General features: G+C 42.6%; 1 protein-coding gene and 1 long non-coding RNA gene across 2 annotated transcripts in view; both read left to right on the top strand.

The window, feature by feature from the left end:
• LOC120021580 (ubiquitin-like protein 3) overlaps window positions 1-20705 on the top strand; it is a 50117-nt gene that overhangs the window by 7549 nt on the left and 21863 nt on the right. The gene's annotated exons all lie outside the window — the stretch shown is intronic.
• On the top strand, window positions 12436-13666 carry LOC120021581. The gene is made up of 2 exons (XR_005472532.1): window positions 12436-12480; window positions 12671-13666. It is a non-coding gene; the product is annotated as an uncharacterized LOC120021581 (long non-coding RNA).

The raw sequence follows: 20705 nt of genomic DNA, 5'->3' as shown, positions 1-20705 counted from the left end.
TAGCCTGTCTCACTATTAGTCACACACACACATTCCGGGCATTTCCATCTAAAAGGACCCATGAGCACCAACATGTGAACTTTTATAGGCGCATATCAAATGACAGCTAAAAGTCTATATATTGTTTTGAAATGAAGACATGTTTCAACAAGCTTTGATTTCTAGTCAAACAGATGGAAAAGGGGGTCTGTGAAAACATCTACCAGAACAAGTCTTAAACAGTATTAAAAATACATCAACACACAGTAATGTTGAAGACCCCTGTACACTAATATCAACACTTAGATTTAGTTTTGCTGAAATGATTTGCCTTCTGTAAGTTTAAAAACATTGCCTTGTGCCTTGTAATTCTGTTACCACATATCTTGAAGACATTTTTCTAATTTCTCTCCCCCATGAGGAGAGAGGATAATGAAAGTTCACAGAAGGAACAAGTTAAGGTAGACCTATCAATTAATTATAGTATTTTTAAAGTTCTATCAACTTTGTTTATGAATTATTAAGTGGTTAAAACTCATTCTGTTACCAAAATCAGTAATGGAATTATTGATATTTTGAATTGGCTACAATGGGAAAATCATAGTAGTCACAAACCACAGTTGGGCCACCTGCTACTGTCCTCTCTTCACTGACATACTGTTAATGTTCAGTACTACTGTCCTCCCTTCCACTGGCATACTGTTAATGTTCAGTACTACTGTCCTCCTTCCACTGGCATACTGTTAATGTTCAGTACTACTGTCCTCCTTCCACTGGCATACTGTTAATGTTCAGTACTACTGTCCTCTCTTCTACTGACATACTGTTAATGTTCAGTACTACTGTCCTCTCTTCTACTGACATACTGTTAATGTTCAGTATTACTGTCCTCCCTTCCACTGGCATACTGTTAATGTTCAGTACTACTGTCCTCTCTTCCACTGACATACTGTTAATGTTCAGTACTACTGTCCTCTCTTCTACTGACATACTGTTAATGTTCAGTACTACTGTCCTCTCTTCCACTGGCATACTGTTAATGTTCAGTACTACTGTCCTCCCTTCCACTGGCATACTGTTAATGTTCAGTACTACTGTCCTCCTTCCACTGGCATACTGTTAATGTTCAGTACTACTGTCCTCCCTTCTACTGACATACTGTTAATGTTCAGTACTACTGTCCTCCTTCCACTGGTATACTGTTAATGTTCAGTACTACTGTCCTCCTTCCACTGGTATACTGTTAATGTTCAGTACTACTGTCCTCCTTCCACTGGCATACTGTTAATGTTCAGTACTACTGTCCTCCCTTCTACTGACATACTGTTAATGTTCAGTACTACTGTCCTCCTTCCACTGGTATACTGTTAATGTTCAGTACTACTGTCCTCTCTTCCACTGACATACTGTTAATGTTCAGTACTACTGTCCTCCCTTCTACTGACATACTGTTAATGTTCAGTACTACTGTCCTCCCTTCCACTGGCATACTGTTAATGTTCAGTACTACTGTCCTCCCTTCTACTGACATACTGTTAATGTTCAGTACTACTGTCCTCCCTTCCACTGGCATACTGTTAATGTTCAGTACTACTGTCCTCTCTTCCACTGACATACTGTTAATGTTCAGTACTACTGTCCTCCCTTCTACTGACATACTGTTAATGTTCAGTACTACTGTCCTCTCTTCCACTGGTATACTGTTAATGTTCAGTACTACTGTCCTCCCTTCTACTGACATACTGTTAATGTTCAGTACTACTGTCCTCTCTTCCACTGACATACTGTTAATGTTCAGTACTACTGTCCTCTCTTCTACTGACATACTGTTAATGTTCAGTACTACTGTCCTCTCTTCTACTGACATACTGTTAATGTTCAGTACTACTGTCCTCCCTTCTACTGACATACTGTTAATGTTCAGTACTACTGTCCTCCCTTCTACTGACATACTGTTAATGTTCAGTACTACTGTCCTCCCTTCCACTGGCATACTGTTAATGTTCAGTACTACTGTCCTCCCTTCTACTGACATACTGTTAATGTTCAGTACTACTGTCCTCCTTCCACTGGTATACTGTTATGTTCAGTACTACTGTCCTCTCTTCTACTGACATACTGTTAATGTTCAGTACTACTGTCCTCCCTTCCACTGACATACTGTTAATGTTCAGTACTACTGTCCTCTCTTCCACTGGTATACTGTTAATGTTCAGTACTACTGTCCTCCTTCCACTGGCATACTGTTAATGTTCAGTACTACTGTCCTCCCTTCCACTGACATACTGTTAATGTTCAGTACTACTGTCCTCCCTTCCACTGGTATACTGTTAATGTTCAGTACTACTGTCCTCTCTTCCACTGGCATACTGTTAATGTTCAGTACTACTGTCCTCCTTCCACTGGTATACTGTTAATGTTCAGTACTACTGTCCTCTCTTCCACTGGCATACTGTTAATGTTCAGTACTACTGTCCTCCTTCCACTGGTATACTGTTATGTTCAGTACTACTGTCCTCTCTTCTACTGACATACTGTTAATGTTCAGTACTACTGTCCTCCCTTCCACTGGTATACTGTTAATGTTCAGTACTACTGTCCTCCTTCCACTGGCATACTGTTAATGTTCAGTACTACTGTCCTCCCTTCCACTGACATACTGTTAATGTTCAGTACTACTGTCCTCTCTTCCACTGGCATACTGTTAATGTTCAGTACTACTGTCCTCCTTCCACTGGTATACTGTTAATGTTCAGTACTACTGTCCTCCCTTCCACTGGCATACTGTTAATGTTCAGTACTACTGTCCTCCTTCCACTGGCATACTGTTAATGTTCAGTACTACTGTCCTCCCTTCCACTGGTATACTGTTAATGTTCAGTACTACTGTCCTCTCTTCCACTGACATACTGTTAATGTTCAGTACTACTGTCCTCTCTTCTACTGACATACTGTTAATGTTCAGTACTACTGTCCTCTCTTCTACTGACATACTGTTAATGTTCAGTACTACTGTCCTCCCTTCCACTGGCATACTGTTAATGTTCAGTACTACTGTCCTCTCTTCCACTGACATACTGTTAATGTTCAGTACTACTGTCCTCTCTTCTACTGACATACTGTTAATGTTCAGTACTACTGTCCTCCCTTCCACTGGCATACTGTTAATGTTCAGTACTACTGTCCTCCCTTCCACTGACATACTGTTAATGTTCAGTATTACTGCCCTCCCTTCCACTGACATACTGTTAATGTTCAGTACTACTGTCCTCCCTTCCACTGACATACTGTTAATGTTCAGTACTACTGTCCTCCCACTAACATACTGTTAATGTTCAGTGTTACTGTCCTCCCTTCCACTGGCATACTGTTAATGTTCAGTGTTACTGTCCTCTCTTCCACTGGTATACTGTTAATGTTCAGTGTTACTGTCCTCCCTTCCACTGGCATACTGTTAATGTTCAGCTCATTTTTAAATTCTCTTTCTGTCACATGGTGGTCAAAGCAAGACTGTGAAAACAGTCTGGACAACCCCTCCCTCCCTCCCTCTCACTTTCCTCTCATCTCTGTCTCCATTTAATGTCACCTTGCCCGCGTCCGACAGACACCTAACATGACACCTACCGTCTTTGCATTTACTGTAACAAGCACCGACCGACACCGGACGTCCATGGACGTTGAAAAGTAGTTTGGTAATTTTGGTCAGTCCGCCCTGGCTGGACCAAATCTGAACCAATCATAGACGTCTATGCTTCACAAGTTCGGACAGTACTGTAGAGAAGGGTGCTGTAGAGAACGGTGCTGTAGAGAACGGTGCTGTAGAGAAGGGTGCTGTGCTGTAGAGAACGGTGCTGTAGAGAAGGGTGCTGTGCTGTAGAGAACGGTGCTGTAGAGAACGGTGCTGTACTGTAGAGAAGGGTGCTGTAGAGAACGGTGCTGTAGAGAACGGTGCTGTACTGTAGAGAAGGGTGCTGTAGAGAACGGTGCTGTACTGTAGAGAAGGGTGCTGTAGAGAACGGTGCTGTACTGTAGAGAAGGGTGCTGTAGAGAACGGTGCTGTACTGTAGAGAAGGGTGCTGTAGAGAACGGTGCTGTAGAGAACGGTGCTGTAGAGAAGGGTGCTGTACTGTAGAGAAGGGTGCTGTAGAGAACGGTGCTGTACTGTAGAGAAGGGTGCTGTAGAGAACGGTGCTGTAGAGAAGGGTGCTGTAGAGAACGGTGCTGTACTGTAGAGAAGGGTGCTGTAGAGAACGGTGCTGTACTGTAGAGAAGGGTGCTGTAGAGAACGGTGCTGTAGAGAACGGTGCTGTAGAGAAGGGTGCTGTGCTGTGCTGTAGAGAACGGTGCTGTAGAGAAGGGTGCTGTACTTTACTGTACTCAAAACGTCTACTGTACTCTACTCTAATGTACTGTGCGGTACTGTGATGTCCAAACTTGTGAAACATAGGCGTCTGTGATTGGTTCAGATTTGGTCTGTTCCTGACCAACCAAAATGTGGTCTTGTTTGGTGGCGGGGCTTGTTACAATTAATAGCCAGTGTGTTGAATAATACCCAAATATACAAAAGAAGAATATTGCATATTTCCACCTTTGTGAACCTATTCAGGATACATCACCATGAAGAGAATGACATTTCTATCCATAATTATGCATTTCTGTATAGTACAGATCAGGGACCCAGGATGTAATTCTGTTATCATCATTCTGTTACTGGATGTAAATCCACTTCACTTACTGTAGTTCAATAATCAAAATGTATGTTTTCAAAGTCAAGGTGTGATGTCATAGCTGACACCCCAGTCTTTCTGCAGACATCTTTTGAATCTTCATTCATGAGCAGATGTTTAACTGAGTTACAGGAAAACGAGGTCGCATTAAAACCTGAGGGAGATTTTACCGTAATTCTGTTTACCGTAATTCTGTTACCAAACTCTGCATCTGCACAGTTCTTCCAGTAAATGTGTTTTTGTGAAATATTCTGTGTAAATTGATCAAATCAGTCTTTGTGCATGGAGTTGTATGGTTTGTTAAACTTTGAAATCAATGGTTTTTGACATACATTTTAAAGTGAGAAATCTGAGTCAAAGCGTAATTCAGTTAGCGTGGAATTGACACACACACACACACACACACATACAGAAGGAGGGGAAAGAGCCTTGCAGTCATTCCTTAGCTGTCTCAGAACTAGTGCTGCTCTGACTAAATGATGACTACAAAATGTCATGTAGGTTGACAATGTCATTCCCAGGATAAAGGATGTACTGCGTCAGTTTTATGATGTCGTGTCACGTGTAGACATGGCTGTATGGACTACGGGGGAATAGGCTAGTTCATTAAGAGATATAGATGTCCAGATTAAGCTCATTGGTACAAACATATAATCAATCAATCACTTATGTAACGGTTACGGAATAGACCACCACTGGTGTGTGTGTACGTGGCTGGGGTGTGAATAGTTCTGCCAACACTTTACTCGTGTGTGTGTATATATATATATATATATATATATATATATATATATATATATATATATATATACACACACAGTTGAAGTCGGAAGTTTACATACACTTAGGTTGGAGTCATTAAAACTAGTTTTTCAACAACTCCATAAATTACTTGTTAACAAACTATAGTTTTGGCAAGTCGGTTAGGACATCTACTTTGTGCATGACAAGTAATTTTTCCAACAATTGTTTACAGACAGATTATTTCAATTATAATTCACTGTATCACAATTCCAGTGGGTCAGAAGTTATCATACAATAAGCTGACTGTGCCTTTCAACAGCTTGGAAAATTCCAGAAAATTATGTCATGGCTTTAGAAGCTTCTGAAAGGCTAATTGACATAATTTGAGTCAATTGGAGGTGTATCTGTGGATGTATTTCAAGGCCTACTTTCAAACTCAGTGCCTCTTTGCTTGACATCATGGGAAAATCAAAAGAAATCAGCCAAGACCTCAGGAAAAAAAAATTGTGGACCTTCACAACTTTTTGGAGAAATGTCCTCTGGTCTGATGAAACAAAAATAGAACTGTTTGGCCATAATGACCATTGTTAGGTTTGGAGGAAAAAGGGGGAGGCTTGCAAGCCGAAGAACACCATCCCAACCGTGAAGCACGGGGGTGGCAGCATCATGTTGTGCGGGTGATTTGCTGCAAGAGGGACTGGTGCACTTCACAAAGTAGATAGCATCATGAGGAAGGGAAATGATGTGGCTATATTGAAGCAACATCTCAAGACATCAATCAGGAAGGTAAAGCTTGGTCGCAAATGGGTTTTCCAAATGGACAATGATCCCAAGCATACTTCCAAAGGTGTTGCAAAATGGCTTAAGGACATCAAAGTCAAGGTATTGGAGTGGCCAACACAAAGCCTTGACCTCAATCCTATGGAAGATTTGTGGATAGAACTTTAAAAGTTTGTGCGAGCAAGGAGGCCTACAAACCTGACTGTTACACCAGCTCTGTCAGGAGGAATGGGCCAAAATTCACCCAACTTATTGTGGGAAGCTTGTGGAAGGCTACCTGAAATGTTTGACCCAAGTTAAACAATTTAGAGGCAATGCTACCAAATTCTAATTGAGTGTATGTAAACTTCTGACCAACTGGGAATGTGATGAAAGAAATAAAAGCTGGAATAAATCATTCTCTCTACTATTATTCTGACATTTCACATTCTTAAAATGAAGTGGTGATCCTAACTGACCTAAGACAGGGAATTTTTACTATGATTAAATGTCAGGAATTGTGAAAAACTGAGTTTAAATGTATTTGGCTAAGGTGTATGTAAACTCTCGACTTTAACTGTATGTGTATGTATATATATTTTTTATTATTATATTTTTTTTTATTACTAATAAACCCAGTTCGTTATAAGACCTTTTTGGCCATGTTTGTTCAGCTTAACCTTACAGACAGGAGTATGTGTTAGGAAGACAAGAAGAGAGACAGGTAGGTGTTAAATAGGTGTATGTATTATGAAACCAGCTGTAACCTGTCTGACCTGTTCAGAATGCTGTCACTGTGAGACGAACCAGGAAGTGGAGCTCTGACCCAGCACCGTGAGGAAGGAAAGGGACAAGGCTCTGGTATACACAAAGGGACAAGGCTCAAAGGGGCAAGGCTCTGGTATACACAAAGGGACAAGGCTCAAAGGGACAAGGCTCACAAAGGAACAAGGCTCTGGTATATCTCTGGGAGGACTAACTCCAGAGAATAGACAAGGAAATGGAAAGAGGGAATGGTGTAGGCCAGCATCCCGTTATCGCCTCTTCATTGTTGACGTTGAGACTGGTGTTTTGCAGGTACTATTTAATGAAGCTGCCAGTTGAGGCCTTGTGAGCCGTCTGTTTCTCAAACTAGACACTCTAATGCATTTGTTCTCTTGCTCAGTTGTGCACCGGGGCCTTCCACTCCTCTCTCTGTTCTGGTTAGAGCCAGTTTGCGCTGTTCTGTGAAGGGAGTAGTACACAGCGTTGTATGTGATCTTCAGTTTCTTGGCAATTTCTTGCATGGAATAGCCTTCATTTCTCAGAACAAGAATAGACTGACGAGTTTCAGAAGAAAGTTATTTGTTTTTGACCATTTTGAGCCTGTAATCGAACCCACAAATGCTGACGCTCCAGATACTCAACTAGTCTAAAGAAGGACAGTTTTATTGCTTCTTTAATTAGAACAACAGTTTTCAGCAGTGCTAACATAATTGCAAAAGGGTTTTCTAATGATCAATTAGCCTTTTAAAATGATGAACTTGGATTAGCTAACACAACATACATATACATAGTGCATTAGGAAGGTATTCAGACCCCTTGACTTTTCCCACATTTTGTTGCATTACAGCCTTATTCTACAATAGATTAAACTACTTTTTTTCCCTCATCGATCTTCACACAAAACTCCATAATGACAAATTGAAAACAGGTTTTTAAATATTTCTACAAATGGATTAAAAATGAAAATCAAATACCTTATTTACATAAGTATTCAGACCTTTTGCAATGAGACTGAAAATTGAGTTCAGGTGCACCCTGTTTCCGTTGATCATCCTTGAGATGTTTCTACAACTTCATTGGAGTCCACCTGTGTTTAAACTCAATTGATTGGACATGATTTTGAATTGCACACACCTGTCAATAAATGTCAGAGCAACAACCAAGCCATGAGATCGAAGGAATTATCTGTATAGATTGTCGAGGCACAGATCTGGGGAAAAGTATAAAAATTCTGCAGCATTGAAGTTCCCCAAGAACACATCCTCCATCATTATTAAATGGAAGAAGTTTGTAACCACCAAGACTCTTCCTAGAGCTGGCCGCCCGGCCAAACTGAGCAATCGAGGTGAAGGGCCTTGGTCAGGGAGGTGACCAAGAACCCAATGGTCACTCTGACAGAGCTCCAGAGTTCCTCTGTGGAGATGGGAGAAGCTTCCAGAAGGACAACCATCTCTACAGCACATCACCAATCAAGCCTTTATGGTCGAGTGGCCAGACAGAAGCCACTCCTCTGTAAAAGGCACACAACAGCCCGCTTGGAGTTTGCCAAAAGGCACCTAAAGGACTCTCAGAACATGAGAAATAAGATTCTTTGGTCTGATGAAACCAAGATTGAACTCTTTGGCCTGAATGCCAAGGGTCACAGCTGGAGGAAACCTGGCACCATCCCTACTGTGAAGCATGGTGGTGGCAGCATCATGCTGTGAGGATGTTTTTCAGCGGCAGGGAGACTAGTCAGGACCCAAGGAAAGATGAACAGAGCAACGTACAGAGAGATCCTTGATGAAAACCTCCGACTGGCTTCGGGACAAGTCTCAATGTCCTTGAGTGGCCCAGCCAGAGCTAAGACTTCTTGAACCTGATCGAACATGTCTGGAGAGACCTTAAAATAGCTGTCCATCCAACCTGACAGAGCTTGAGAGGATCTGCAGAGATAAATGGGAGAAACCTCCCCAAATACAGGTGTGCCCAGCTTGTAGCGTCATACCCAAGAAGACTCGAGGCTGTAATCGCTGCCAAATGTGGTTCAACAAAGTACTGAGTAAATGGTCTGAATACTTATGTAAATGTGATATTTGAGTTTTTAAATTTTAAATAACTATGATACAATTTCTAAAAACCTGTCATTTGCTTTGTCATTATAAGGTATTTTGTGAAGATTAATGAAGGGAAAAAAACGATTTAATCAATTTGTTAATAAGGCTATAACGTAACAAAATGTGGAAAAAGTCAAGGGGTCGGAATACTTCCCGAATGCATTTTTATGTGTGGGTGAAGAGAGAGAGAGAGCGAGAGACTAATTTATCACCGACCTAAACCCAGTTTCTCTCAGAGCCTTCACAGTCAGCCCACTAACACCTCTCTCAGACCACAGTAAAATCCCAGTGTATTTGAGAAGAGGGGACAGAGGCAGTGTAGGGGACAGAGGCAGTGTAGGGGACAGAGGCAGTGTAGGGGACAGAGGCAGTGAGGGATTGGTATAGTAGGGGTTAAAGAGAGAGGAAGTGAGGGATTGGCATAGTAGGGGTTAAAGAGAGAGGAAGTAAGGGATTGGCATAGTATGGGTCAAAGAGAGGGATTGGCATAGTATGGTTTAAAGAGAGAGGAAGTGGGAGATTGGCATAGTAGGGGTTAAAGAGAAGAAGTGAGGGATTGGCATAGTATGGTTTAAAGAGAGAGGAAGTGAGGGATTGGCATAGTATGGGTCAAAGAGAGGGATTGGCATAGTATGGGTTAAAGAGAGAGGAAGTGAGGGATTGGCATAGTAGGGGTTAAAGAGAGAGGAAGTGATGGATTGGCATAGTAGGGGTTAAAGAGAAAGGAAGTGATGGATTATCATAGTAGGGGTTAAAGAGAAAGGCAGTGATGGATTGGCATAGTAGGGGTTAAAGAGAAAGGAAGTGATGGATTGGCATAGTAGGGGTTAAAGAGAAAGGAAGTGATGGATTATCATAGTAGGGGTTAAAGAGAAAGGCAGTGATGGATTGGCATAGTAGGGGTTAAAGAGAAATGAAGTGATGGATTGGCATAGTAGAGGTTAAAAAGAGAGGAAGTGATGGATTGGCATAGTAGGGGTTAAAGAGAAAGGAAGTGGTGGATTGGCATAGTAGGAGTTAAAGAGAAATGAAGTGATGGATTGGCATAGTAGGGGTTAAAGAGAAAGGAAGTGATGGATTGGCATAGTAGGGGTTAAAGAGAAAGGAAGTGATGGATTATCATAGTAGGGGTTAAAGAGAAAGGAAGTGATGGATTGGCATAGTAGGGGTTAAAGAGAAAGGAAGTGATGGATTGGCATAGTAGGGGTTAAAGAGAAATGAAGTGATGGATTATCATAGTAGGGGTTAAAGAGAAAGGAAGTGATGGATTGGCATAGTAGGGGTTAAAGAGAAAGGAAGTGATGGATTATCATAGTAGGGGTTAAAGAGAAAGGAAGTGATGGATTGGCATAGTAGAGGTTAAAAAGAGAGGAAGTGATGGATTGGCATAGTAGGGGTTAAAGAGAAAGGAAGTGATGGATTGGCATAGTAGGGGTTAAAGAGAGAGGAAGTGATGGATTGGCATAGTAGGGGTTAAAGAGAAAGGAAGTGATGGATTGGCATAGTAGAGGTTAAAAAGAGAGGAAGTGATGGATTGGCATAGTATGGGTTAAAAAGAGAGGAAGTGATGGATTGGCATAGTATGGGTTAAAGAGAAAGGAAGTGATGGATTGGCATAGTAGGGGTTAAAGAGAAAGGAAGTGATGGATTGGCATAGTAGGGGTTAAAGAGAAAGGAAGTGATGGATTATCATAGTAGGGGTTAAAGAGAAAGGAAGTGATGGATTGGCATAGTAGAGGTTAAAGAGAAAGGAAGTGATGGATTGGCATAGTAGAGGTTAAAGAGAAAGGAAGTGATGGATTGGCATAGTAGAGGTTAAAGAGAAAGGAAGTGATGGATTGGCATAGTAGGGGTTAAAGAGAAAGGAAGTGATGGATTGGCATAGTAGGGGTTAAAGAGAAAGGAAGTGATGGATTGGCATAGTAGAGGTTAAAGAGAAAGGAAGTGATGGATTGGCATAGTAGAGGTTAAAGAGAAAGGAAGTGATGGATTGGCATAGTAGGGGTTAAAGAGAAAGGAAGTGATGGATTGGCATAGTAGAGGTTAAAGAGAGAGGAAGTGATGGATTGGCATAGTAGGGGTTAAAGAGAGAGGAAGTGATGGATTGGCATAGTAGAGGTTAAAGAGAGAGGAAGTGATGGATTGGCATAGTAGGGGTTAAAGAGAGAGGAAGTGATGGATTGGCATAGTAGAGGTTAAAGAGAGAGGAAGTGATGGATTGGCATAGTAGGGGTTAAAGAGAGAGGAAGTGATGGATTGGCATAGTAGAGGTTAAAGAGAGAGGAAGTGATGGATTGGCATAGTAGAGGTTAAAGAGAGAGGAAGTGATGGATTGGCATAGTAGGGGTTAAAGAGAAAGGAAGTGATGGATTGGCATAGTAGGGGTTAAAGAGAAAGGAAGTGATGGATTGGCATAGTAGGGGTTAAAGAGAAAGGAAGTGATGGATTGGCATAGTAGAGGTTAAAGAGAAAGGAAGTGATGGATTGGCATAGTAGAGGTTAAAGAGAAAGGAAGTGATGGATTGGCATAGTAGGGGTTAAAGAGAAAGGAAGTGATGGATTGGCATAGTAGAGGTTAAAGAGAGAGGAAGTGATGGATTGGCATAGTAGGGGTTAAAGAGAGAGGAAGTGATGGATTGGCATAGTAGAGGTTAAAGAGAGAGGAAGTGATGGATTGGCATAGTAGGGGTTAAAGAGAGAGGAAGTGATGGATTGGCATAGTAGAGGTTAAAGAGAGAGGAAGTGATGGATTGGCATAGTAGGGGTTAAAGAGAGAGGAAGTGATGGATTGGCATAGTAGAGGTTAAAGAGAGAGGAAGTGATGGATTGGCATAGTAGAGGTTAAAGAGAGAGGAAGTGATGGATTGGCATAGTAGGGGTTAAAGAGAAAGGAAGTGATGGATTGGCATAGTAGGGGTTAAAGAGAAAGGAAGTGATGGATTGGCATAGTAGAGGTTAAAGAGAAAGGAAGTGATGGATTGGCATAGTAGGGGTTAAAAAGAAAGTTAGTGATGGATTGGCATAGTAGGGGTTAAAGAGAAAGGAAGTGATGGATTGGCATAGTAGAGGTTAAAGAGAGAGGAAGTGATGGATTGGCATAGTAGAGGTTAAAGAGAAAGGAAGTGATGGATTGGCATAGCAGAGGTTAAAAAGAGAGGAAGTGATGGATTGGCATAGTAGGGGTTAAAGAGAGAGGAAGTGATGGATTGGCATAGTAGAGGTTAAAGAGAGAGGAAGTGATGGATTGGCATAGTAGGGGTTAAAGAGAGAGGAAGTGATGGATTGGCATAGTAGGGGTTAAAGAGAAAGGAAGTGATGGATTGGCATAGTAGAGGTTAAAGAGAGAGGAAGTGATGGATTGGCATAGTAGAGGTTAAAGAGAAAGGAAGTGATGGATTGGCATAGTAGGGGTTAAAGAGAAAGGAAGTGATGGATTGGCATAGTAGAGGTTAAAGAGAGAGGAAGTGATGGATTGGCATAGTAGGGGTTAAAGAGAAAGGAAGTGATGGATTGGCATAGTAGAGGTTAAAGAGAAAGGCAGTGATGGATTGGCATAGTATGGGTTAAAGAGAAAGGAAGTGATGGATTGGCATAGTAGAGGTTAAAGAGAAAGGAAGTGATGGATTGGCATAGTAGAGGTTAAAGAGAAAGGAAGTAATGGATTGGCATAGTAGAGGTTAAAAAGAGAGGAAGTGATGGATTGGCATAGTAGGGGTTAAAGAGAAAGGAAGTGATGGATTGGCATAGTAGGGGTTAAAGAGAAAGGAAGTGATGGATTGGCATAGTAGGGGTTAAAGAGAAAGGAAGTGATGGATTGGCATAGTAGAGGTTAAAAAGAGAGGAAGTGATGGATTGGCATAGTAGGGGTTAAAGAGAAAGGAAGTGATGGATTGGTATAGTAGGGGTTAAAGAGAAAGGAAGTGATGGATTGGCATAGTAGAGGTTAAAGAGAAAGGAAGTGATGGATTGGCATAGTAGGGGTTAAAGAGAAAGGAAGTGATGGATTATCATAGTAGGGGTTAAAGAGAAAGGAAGTGATGGATTGGCATAGTAGAGGTTAAAGAGAAAGGAAGTGATGGATTGGCATAGTAGGGGTTAAAGAGAGAGGAAGTGATGGATTGGCATAGTAGGGGTTAAAGAGAAAGGAAGTGATGGATTATCATAGTAGGGGTTAAAGAGAAAGGAAGTGATGGATTATCATAGTAGGGGTTAAAGAGAGAGGAAGTGATGGATTGGCATAGTAGGGGTTAAAGAGAAAGGAAGTGATGGATTGGCATAGTAGGGGTTAAAGAGAAAGGAAGTGATGGATTGGCATAGTAGAGGTTAAAAAGAGAGGACGTGATGGATTGGCATAGTAGAGGTTAAAAAGAGAGGAAGTGATGGATTGGCATAGTAGGGGTTAAAGAGAAAGGAAGTGATGGATTGGCATAGTAGGGGTTAAAGAGAAAGGAAGTGATGGATTGGCATAGTAGAGGTTAAAAAGAGAGGAAGTGATGGATTGGCATAGTAGAGGTTAAAGAGAAAGGAAGTGATGGATTGGCATAGTAGAGGTTAAAGAGAAAGGAAGTGATGGATTGGCATAGTAGAGGTTAAAGAGAAAGGAAGTGATGGATTGGCATAGTAGGGGTTAATGAGAAAGGAAGTGATGGATTATCATATTAGGGATTAAAGAGAAAACAAGTGATGGATTGGCATAGTAGAGGTTAAAAAGAGAGGAAGTGATGGATTGGCATAGTAGGGGTTAAAGAGAAAGGAAGTGATGGATTGGCATAGTAGGGGTTAAAGAGAAAGGAAGTGATGGATTGGCATAGTAGGGGTTAAAGAGAAAGGAAGTGGTGGATTGGTTTAAGAAATAAACCTTTCAGCTGGGAACAGTTTCCATCCAACAGCTCTGTCCTGAGAGAGAGGAGCCCGGTTACATCACCACTACAGCTACTGAAGAGAAAGAGAGAATACATTCACTACAGCTGAAAAAGGGGGGGAGGGAGCGAGGGGGAGAGAATTACATTCACCACAAAATCTAATCAAATCTTTTTTTTTCACATGCTTCGTAGACTAACAGTGAAATGCTGACTTACGGCCTTTTCAAGAGTTAATAGAGTTAAAGATAAGATAAAGAATAAAATAAAAAATAGAATTAATGACATAAGGAATAAATACACAGTGAATAACGAAGAGAGGGGGGAGAGGGACAGACGGAGGGAGGGAGAGGGAGGCAGAGGGACAGACGGAGGGAGAGGGAGGCAGAGGAACAGACGGAGGGAGAGGGAGGCAGAGGGACAGACGGAGGGAGGCAGAGGGACAGACGGAGGGAGGCAGAGGGACAGACGGAGGGAGGCAGAGGGAGGCAGAGGGACAGATGGAGGGAGAGGGAGGCAGAGGAACAGACGGAGGGAGAGGGAGGCAGAGGGACAGACGGAGGGAGGCAGAGGGACAGACGGAGGGAGGCAGAGGGACAGACGGAGGGAGAGGGAGGGAGAGGGAGGCAGAGGGACAGACGGAGGGAGGCAGAGGGACAGACGGAGGGAGGCAGAGGGACAGACGGAGGGAGGCAGAGGAACAGACGGAGGGAGAGGGAGGCAGAGGGACAGACGGAGGGAGGCAGAGGGACAGACGGAGGGAGGCAGAGGGACAGACGGAGGGAGGCAGAGGGACAGACGGAGGGAGGCAGAGGAACAGATGGAGGGAGGCAGAGGGACAGACGGAAGGAGGCAGAGGGACAGACGGAGGGAGAGGGAGGCAGAGGGACAGACGGAGGGAGAGGGAGGCAGAGGGACAGACGGAGGGAGGCAGAGGGACAGACGGAGGGAGGCAGAGGGAGAGGGGGGCAGAGGGACAGACGGAGGTAGAGGGGGGCAGAGGGACAGACGGAGGGAGGCAGAGGGACAGACGGAGGGAGAGGGAGGCAGAGGGACAGACGGAGGCAGAGGGAAATGAATCACTAAGGCTTTAGAGACCAGACCAGTAATGTTGTAATCCAGTAGATGACATTGAATTTAATCATATTCTGAAATTAATACGATATTGATCTAGAGAAGGGGAATTAGATTAGCAGCAGACACACAGGCTTTCAGACAGACAGACAGACAGCCTGCCTGTGTGTCTGTGCTGTATGAAAGCCTGCCTGTCTGTATGAAAGACAGTACGTCTAGTGTAGACACAGAGACAGACATACACATGGCTTTTGGAACACAGACACCAACAACGATATGATGCTTATTGGATTACATTGTTACACGATGTCCTGTATAGATTAAATAAACTGTACCATTTAAAAAGGACAGTACATGGCATTCTCATGTTTTAATGAGGTCAGTCATTGGAGTTCACTGATCAACAGAAGACCTTGAGGTTGGTACAGACAGTTGGGTTAAACAGTAGCAGCAGTGAGTAGAGCAGTCAGCCAAGGTTCACGCCAGACATCTTTAACATCCTAAACAGGATCAAGACTGATACAACCCCAACCTCTAACCCCTGAGCTGTAACCTTAATCCTAACTTCCAACCACTATACCTAACCCATGGCCTCTATCCCTTAACAGGCAGTCATACCTTCAGGTAGCATTGCGGCTTGGTTATGTGAAAATGTATCCACTCACTACTGTAAGTCGCTCTGGATAGGAGTGTCTGCTAAATGACTAAAATGTCAATGTAAATGAACGTTACTTATAGGTACACTGTAGATTTTGATAGAAAATACAGGGAAACAGAACATGGGAAGGTAAGATGGAGCTGTAATGACATGAGGGAATCAAGAAAACTAGAAAGGAGAGGAGAAAGATATGGAGAGAGCAGGAAGACAGAGATGTCAGAAGATAGGCAGATATATATATATAGAGAGAGCAGGAAGACAGAGATGTCAGAAGATAGGCGGATATATATATATATATATAGAGAGGGTGGAAGACAGAGATGTCAGAAGATAGGCAGATATATATATATAGAGAGAGCAGGAAGACAGAGATGTCAGAAGATAGGCAGATATATATATATAGAGAGAGCAGGAAGACAGAGATGTCAGAAGATAGGCAGATATATATATATATAGAGAGGGTGGAAGACAGAGATGTCAGAAGATAGGCAGATATATATATATAGAGAGAGCAGGAAGACAGAGATGTCAGAAGATAGGCAGATATATATATATATATATATATAGAGAGGGTGGAAGACAGAGATGTCAGAAGATAGGCAGATATGTATATATATAGAGAGGGTGGAAGACAGAGATGTCAGAAGATAGGCAGATATATATATATAGAGAGAGCAGGAAGACAGAGATGTCAGAAGATAGGCAGATATATATATATATAGAGAGGGTGGAAGACAGAGATGTCAGAAGATAGGCAGATATATATATATAGAGAGAGCAGGAAGACAGAGATGTCAGAAGATAGGCAGATATATATATATATAGAGAGAGGGTGGAAGACAGAGATGTCAGAAGATAGACAGATATATATATATAGAGAGAGCAGGAAGACAGAGATGTCAGAAGATAGGCAGATATATATATATAGAGAGAGCAGGAAGACAGAGATGTCAGAAGATAGGCAGATATATATATATATAGAGAGAGCAGGAAGACAGAGATGTCAGAAGATAGGCAGATATATATATATAGAGAGAGCAGGAAGACAGAGATGTCAGAAGATAGGCAGATATATATATATATATATATATAGAGAGGGTGGAAGACAGAGATGTCAGAAGATAGGCAGATATATATATATATATAGAGAGGGTGGAAGACAGAGATGTCAGAAGATAGGCAGATATATATATATAGAGAGAGCAGGAAGACAGAGATGTCAGAAGATAGGCAGATATATATATATAGAGAGGGTGGAAGACAGAGATGTCAGAAGATAGGCAGATATATATATATATATAGAGAGGGTGGAAGACAGAGATGTCAGAAGATAGGCAGATATATATATAGAGAGAGAGCAGGAAGACAGAAATGTCAGAAGATAGGCATATATATATATATATAGAGAGAGGGTGGAAGACAGAGATGTCAGAAGATAGGGAGATATATATATATAGAGAGAGCAGGAAGACAGAGATGTCAGAAGATAGGCAGATATATATATATATATATAGAGAGAGGGTGGAAGACAGAGATGTCAGAAGATAGACAGAGATGTCAGAAGATAGACAGATATAGAAAGAGCAGGAAGGAGACAGAGAGGGTGGAGGACAGATGTCAGAACCGAGGCAGAGAATGAGAGCGAGAGGTAGGGATATGATGAGAGAGAGAAACCAAGAAACAGGTTGGAAGAGAAACAGGGTTGGCGGTAGAGAGAGGGGGATGCAGAGGTAGAGATACAGAGAGAGAGAGGCCGATGGAGAGGACAGAGAGAGAGGCCGATGGAGAGGACAGAGAGAGAGGCCGATGGAGAGGACAGAGAGAGAGGCAGATGGAGAGGACAGAGAGAGAGGCCGATGGAGAGGACAGAGAGAGAGGCCGATGGAGAGGACAGAGAGAGAGGCCGATGGAGTGGGCAGAGAGAGAGGCCGATGTAGAGGGAGAAGGGAGAGGGAGAGGGGAGAGGGAGAGGCCGATGGAGAGGGGAGAGGGAGAGGCCGAAGGAGAGGGGAGAGGGAGAGGCCGATGGAGAGGGTAGAGGGAGAGGCCGATGGAGAGGGTAGAGGGAGAAGGGAGAGGGAGAGGCCGATGAAGAGGGTAGAGGGAGAGGCCGATGGAGAGGGGAGAGGGAGAGGCCGATGGAGAGGGGAGAGGGAGAGGCCGATGGAGAGGGGAGAGGGAGAGGCGGATGGAGAGGCCGATGGAGAGGGGAGAGGCCGATGGAGAGGGGAGAGCCCGATGGAGAGGGGAGAGAGTAGAGGGGAGAGGCCGATGGAGCGGGTAGAGAGAGCGGGTAGAGAGAGCCTTCATGCATTCTTGCACACATTTGTCATCGTCGCGTGCAGAAGTCTACACAACCTTCCTCCAACTGGGAATAATGTGTATCTGTGTATGACCAGAGAAGACTTGGACTAATTCTCAGGATGTGTCCATATATGTATGTGTGCGCGTGCACGTGTGTGTGTGTGTGTGTGAACACTTCCTCATTCTGGACCAAAATGACTGAGGGTTTTTAATCCAGCTCATCATTAATACATGGAGTGTTGCAAAACAGGAAACACAAACAGAAAACACACACTCTGTGGATGTGTGTGTGTGACTGTTTCTTCAGCCAGTAGTGTATCTGACTAGACTGCAGCAGGGCAGACTATACTAGGCACATGTTCTTAATGTAGATCACGGCAAGGTTAAGGATTACTTGATTGATTGATTGGATTTCTATAGCGCTTCTCGACGTATAGGATCAGAGCACTGGGGTTTGTGGTTACAATCTTATTTGTATCAGTCCTTTCTAGCATGGTCAACTATTGATATCCTGTCTGTCTTCATGGTCAAATATTGATATCCTGTCTGTCTTCAAGGTCAAATAGTGATATCCTGTCTGTCTTCATGGTCAAATAGTTATATCCTGTCTGTCTTCATGGTCAAATAGTTATATCCTGTCTGTCCTCATGGTCAAATAGTGATATCCTGTCTGTCTTCATGGTCAAATAGTGATATCCTGTCTGTCCTCATGGTCATATAGTGATATCCTGTCTGTCTTCATGGTCAAATAGCGATATCCTGTCTGTCCTCATGGTCAAATAGCGATATCCTGTCTGTCCTCATGGTCAAATAGCGATATCCTGTCTGTCTTCATGGTCAAATAGTGATATCCTGTCTGTCCTCATGGTCAAATAGGGATATCCTGTCTGTCTTCAAGGTCAAATAGTGATATCCTGTCTGTCTTCATGGTCAAATAGTTATATCCTGTCTGTCTTCATGGTCAAATAGTGATATCCTGTCTGTCCTCATGGTCAAATAGTGATATCCTGTCTGTCTTCATGGTCAAATAGTGATATCCTGTCTGTCCTCATGGTCATATAGTGATATCCTGTCTGTCTTCATGGTCAAATAGCGATATCCTGTCTGTCCTCATGGTCAAATAGCGATATCCTGTCTGTCCTCATGGTTAAATAGCGATATCCTGTCTGTCTTCATGGTCAAATAGTGATATCCTGTCTGTCCTCATGGTCAAATAGGGATATCCTGTCTGTCTTCATGGTCAAATAGTGATATCCTGTCTGTCCTCATGGTCAAATAGTGATATCCTGTCTGTCTTCATGGTCAAATAGTGATATCCTGTCTGTCTTCATGGTCAAATAGTGATATCCTGTCTGTCCTCATGGTCAAATAGTGATATCCTGTCTGTCTTCATGGTCAAATAGTGATATCCTGTCTGTCCTCATGGTTAAATAGTGATATCCTGTCTGTCCTCATGGTCAAATAGTGATATCCTGTCTGTCTTCATGGTCAAATAGTGATATCCTGTCTGTCTTCATGGTCAAATAGTGATATCCTGTCTGTCCTCATGGTCAAATAGTGATATCCTGTCTGTCTTCATGGTCAAATGGGGATATCCTGTCTGTCTCTCCTAATGGTCAAATAGTGATATCCTGTCTGTCTGTCTGTCCTCATGGTCAAATAGCGATATCCTGTCTGTCTTCATGGTCAAATAGTGATATCCTGTCTGTCCTCATGGTCAAATAGTGATATCCTGTCTGTCTTCATGGTCAAATAGTGATATCCTGTCTGTCCTCATGGTCAAATAGTGATATCCTGTCTGTCTTCATGGTCAAATAGTGATATCCTGTCTGTCTTCATGGTCAAATAGTGATATCCTGTCTGTCCTCATGGTCAAATAGTGATATCCTGTCTGTCTTCATGGTCAAATAGTGATATCCCGTCTGTCTTCATGGTCAAATAGTGATATCCTGTCTGTCCTCATGGCCAAATAGTGATATCCTTTCTTTGTCTGTCCTCATGGTCAAATAGTGATATCCTTTCTTTGTCTGTCCTCATGGTCAAATAGTGATATCCTTTCTTTGTCTGTCCTCATGGTCAAATAGTGATATCCTTTCTTTGTCTGTCCTCATGGTCAAATAGTGATATCCTGCCTGTCCTCATGGTCAAATAGTGATATCCTGCCTGTCTGTCCTTCCTCATGGCCAAATAGTGATATCCTTTCTTTGTCTGTCCTCATGGTCAAATAGTGATATCCTGTCTGTCCTCATGGTCAAATAGCGATATCCTTTCTTTGTCTGTCCTCATGGTCAAATAGTGATATCCTTTCTTTGTCTGTCCTCATGGTCAAATAGTGATATCCTGCCTGTCTGCCTGTCTCCTCATGGTCAAATAGTGATATCCTGTCTGTCCTCATGGTCAAATAGTGATATCCTGCCTGTCTCCTCATGGTCAAATAGTGATATCCTGTCTGTCCTTCCTCATGGTCAAATAGTAATATCCTGGTCACGGTGTCTAGACATTCCGTCCTGTAGACCACAGCCTGGTCTAATAGACAACCAATAACATTTGTCCTGTGTGTGCAGAGCTGAAGATGATTGTAAGCAATATGATGGCTTCACCTATTTATGTACGGCTTCCGCTGTGTAGCCAGTTTCTTTAGATCTGCTAACACACACACACATTTGCAGACAGATAACTGACAGGGCAGGACAGAGCAGGGCAGAGACACATTTGTATGGACGTAACAACGTGTGACAGC

The sequence above is a fragment of the Salvelinus namaycush genome, chromosome 26 (genome assembly GCF_016432855.1).
Source record: "Salvelinus namaycush isolate Seneca chromosome 26, SaNama_1.0, whole genome shotgun sequence".
Taxonomy (NCBI): Eukaryota; Metazoa; Chordata; class Actinopteri; order Salmoniformes; family Salmonidae; genus Salvelinus; species Salvelinus namaycush.
The sequence above is the reverse complement of the archived record's forward strand: the minus strand, read 5'-3'. Positions and strand labels throughout refer to the sequence as shown.